The following is a 4,239-nucleotide window of genomic DNA, read 5'->3' on the forward strand; positions in this document are numbered from 1 at the left end:
AGATCTTGTAGAGCTGAGCCTGCAAAGATCAGAGTTCCAGACTACTGCAGTGGCTATAATTTGCAAGGCAGGGTAGAAGAGAGGAGAGATCTACATTAAAAAGTACTCAGAAATACACAAAGAGATTCCTTTAATGGAAATCCAATCTTTGGCTGAATGCTAAGCTGCATGTACACAAGAAAACATGCAACAGGCCTGGGAGAAAACAGTCATTTGTGGGTTGTAAGAACAGAGATTTTTGGAGTCACAGAGTGCTGGGAGATGCTAGAATTAAGAGCAGAGAAAGTAGAGAGACCTTAATATAAACTCTGGGCCTTGAATTTGGATCCCCAAACTTACATGCCTTAGGGACAGGGCTATTTTACCTGTAGAATAAAAGAACTCTAGACCAGTCATAAAAAAAGCAAAAACTGAAGCTGTGACAAAATGAATTAATCCAAATTAAATTAACTTACTTCCAGGAAAGGAAAATAAGTCTTAACATTTTTTAAAGGAAGACAACAAAATCCAGGTGCTCTACAATGTAGCAACCAAAATGTACAACATTCAATAACAAATCGCTAGATGTAAGAAGGAGGAGCATGTGATAAATCCCCAGGGTGGAAATACCAAAAATAGAAACATATTCAGAGATGGCAGAGATTTTTAAAGGACTCAAAATAGCTATTATAAATATATGAACTCACTGAGGGTAAAAACCGTGCCTTCTCCCAAGGACGCAGTATAGGTTAAGGGTTAAGAGTGTAGGCTCTGGTGTTAAGTGTGTGCCTGGGTTCAAATCTCAGATCTGAAATTTGTTAACTATGTAAAATCTAGAAAGGTATTTAAGTTATTTAAGCCCTGGTTTACTTAATCTTAAAGTGGGAAAAAGAATTATTGTAGGATTAAATGGAATAATGTACAAGGAGTGACAAACAACACAAACAAGAGCTCTGTAAGTATTATCTATTACTACTCATCCCACAGCAAAGACTGGCTTATTCCAGGTGTTCAATATTTTGAATAAGAAAAAGAATGAATGACTCCAGTGGCTATTATTAAGCCCAGTGGCATTCATGTTTGGCCTGAATGTTGGAAACTATCTGGGGTGGGATTAGTGACCATTAGTTGTCAGTTCCACTCAAGGCATCAAGCAACAGGCCAAATGGAGAGAGGGACACCTGTGGTCTAGCCCCTTGGGATGCGAAGACAGCCGAGAGCACAGTAAGTTGAATCAAGTACTCACATTTCAGGGGCCACTTTGGGAAGAACTGATGGTCAAACTGTCCTATCCAGCTGGAAGCACCTTGTTTATCTGCTTTTCTCTGTTACTGATTAACTGTAGGCACCCGTCTTGCCACACCCTCTTACTCAAATACAATTAAATTTTAAAATAACATGACTTTAGGAAGAACTGTACAAAGTGCAGGTACTTGGTCTATGAGTGAGAGTTGGCTGGGTGTAGTCTGCAACAATAGTCGGGAATCAGAAAACACTTTGTACCTGTTTACTTTGACAAAGAATCAAATTCAAGTTTTCCCTCTGGGGTTGTGAGAAGAGCACTAGAGGGAGGTAGGTGCCTTCAGTTTTAATTTGGGCTTTACCACTGGCTCTGTGGATGTTTCCTGATCTTCTGAGCCTCAGAGATAGACCAGCTAGATCAGCATTCCCCAGAGTGTCTCCCCAGGTTGTTAACAGGTGATATGTAAAAAAGGATTCTATTAACCAATATTTTCCCAACTGCCATACATGAACCACTGGTGTTAGATGAGATGACTTTAGGTGGTTCTTGTTTGAAATTAACATTTCTTCCATTCTAATTAATTTTGGCAAATGGTCCTAATTTTCCACTTTATAGTAGTGATATCAAAATTGCTTTATAAATTGGGAGTTGGGGATTAGCAGACACAAACTACTATATATAAAATAGATAAACAGCAAAGTCCGACTGTATAGCACCAGGAACTATATTCAGTATCTTGTAATAATCTATAATGAAAAGGAATATGGAAAAGAAGACTGAATCATTATGCTGTATACCAGAAACTAACACAACATTGTAAATCAACTGTAAGTCAATTAAACAAACAAATAAAATTTTAAAAGTGCTTTAGAATGTTTCTTTTAAAAGGTAAGTGAATTTAAGGAAAAAGATTAAATCAATAATAGTAGTTTGTCTGCAGATACGGCAAAAAGCACGAAGGTGGTACACAAATGGCTGAAATTTGAGAAAAGTTCTATTAAATCAAATTAAGCTGGCTTATTTGTTGCAGGACTTCTCAGAGATTTTGTCATGTTGATAGATATTTTGCCTCTTCAGGAAGGGATTTGGCATATAGTGTTTCTTTGTCTTAATTTACTATGGAACCCCTCTTTTCTTTAAATTAACAGAATGTCTAGTTACACTCTTCCTCTGGAGATTTCACTTCAGGAAATGCTGATGAGAAATGTTGAGGTGGCTTTCAGAGCTGTCTATCTTAGGATCTTTATTCTTTGTCCTCTCCTATGTTTGATGAAAGTCTTAGAAGAAAGTATAGGCGTGCATCTGAAAATGGTCATTGAAGAAGTTTTATACAATGGTTAAAAGCACTTTAGCCTCTGAATGCAATGTGATTTCCTGGATTGGATGCCAGCACAGAAAAAAAGGCATTAGTTGGAAAAAAAAAACAGTGAAGTCTAATCAGAATTTTAGTAAATAATAATTAAAACTAGTGACATATAGTCTGGAGTCTAGTTAATAATAATGCACCAAGGTTGGTTTCTTAGTTTTGACAATGTACCATGGTAATGTAAGATGGTAACAATAGGAGAAACTAGGTGTGGGGTCAGGAGCTTTGTCAGCAGGCAGTGAGTGGAGTTAGAGGTTCTAGAAGGCAAATCCACCAAGCCTGGTAACATTCCCTACTCACTCCATTGCCTCAGTATGAAAGGACACAGGCTAAGCTGAGAGAGCAAGAGGAATCATTTCCTCACTAAACCCTTGCTGAGCTCCCTCCATGTACCTTTGCTGGCACCTAATTTGGCCCAGAAGAGACCCTGGTAATAGTGAAGGGAGGGGCATTTTTCTCCATCTTCTCTCAGACTGTGTTCTGGTTACTCAGCTCTCCCAGCCACAGCCTAGACCCTTCAACCTTCTTGAACTTCACGTTAAATTTAGGGCCAAAGTCCCTTTGGGGCGGAGAGGGTAAAATTCTTCAGACCAGGGACCTGAGAGCTGCAGGCAGTCAAACTGTGGCCATAAAATCCTCAGCAGGTGTTGGTGGACAAGGCAGATAGATTGGGGGGAGGAATGTTCTGTCTGAGAGAGGCTTCAGACCTGTAGCTCTGCTAACTCTCCCCGGAGCATTTGTCTAAGTGATAAATGGGTGGAGACGAGACAGAAGTAACCACTTACTTCCATGTGCAGACAGACACTAGCATTTATTGCAGGCTTATCACCAAAGTCTACAAGTTATTATATTTCACAACAAACAGTTTTTGGAGGGAAGGAAGGAAAGCAAGACCTAAGAGAAACTGAAAGGTAGATAAGCCTTAACCAAAACAATAAAACCATTTTATGAAGGGCTTCTTTTAAGCACTCTCCTCAGAGAATCCTGATCCACCCAAAGTGTTAACACAGAATCTTCAAGATAAAATTTATTCTCATTGATGTAATTAACATGAATATATATAACGCATGAGATGTACATGTCAACATGGTGGGAAGGAAGGATAAGGACTGGTTTGGACAATGCACTTGACTGAGAAGTAAAGGGTCAGTGTATTCATAATCACATGTGGGCAAAAATTCGTTATCTTTTCCAATTGGTTAGAGAAATGCTACTGCTTGCTTATATAATAATTTCTTTTACCAAATAATTAATTTCAGCACCTTAACCAGTTCTTTTTAGTTTTCTTGTACTGAAACTACATTATCTACAGATAATGATTTTTGTTTCTTCCTTTTGATGTTCATTCCTCTTATTTCTATTTCATATCTTACTGCATTAGGATGAATTTTCAAAGCAAGATAATAATATTAATAGTGGGCATCATTATTTTATAAGAGTACCTCTCATATTTCTTTTTTGATTGCATTTTTTAGATTAATTGCTCTTTATCATATCATTCCATTTTTTCCCCACATACTGACTCATCTCTTTTCTCTGCCATTTTAACTCCTACCCATTCTACAAAGATCATCTAAGATCCTATTACTCTTATAAAGTATATGCATACAAAAGCATGTGTAAATAAACACCCAGCTAATCTTAATGTAGT

The sequence above is a fragment of the Camelus bactrianus genome, chromosome 11 (genome assembly GCF_048773025.1).
Source record: "Camelus bactrianus isolate YW-2024 breed Bactrian camel chromosome 11, ASM4877302v1, whole genome shotgun sequence".
In the NCBI taxonomy this organism is placed as follows: Eukaryota; Metazoa; Chordata; class Mammalia; order Artiodactyla; family Camelidae; genus Camelus; species Camelus bactrianus.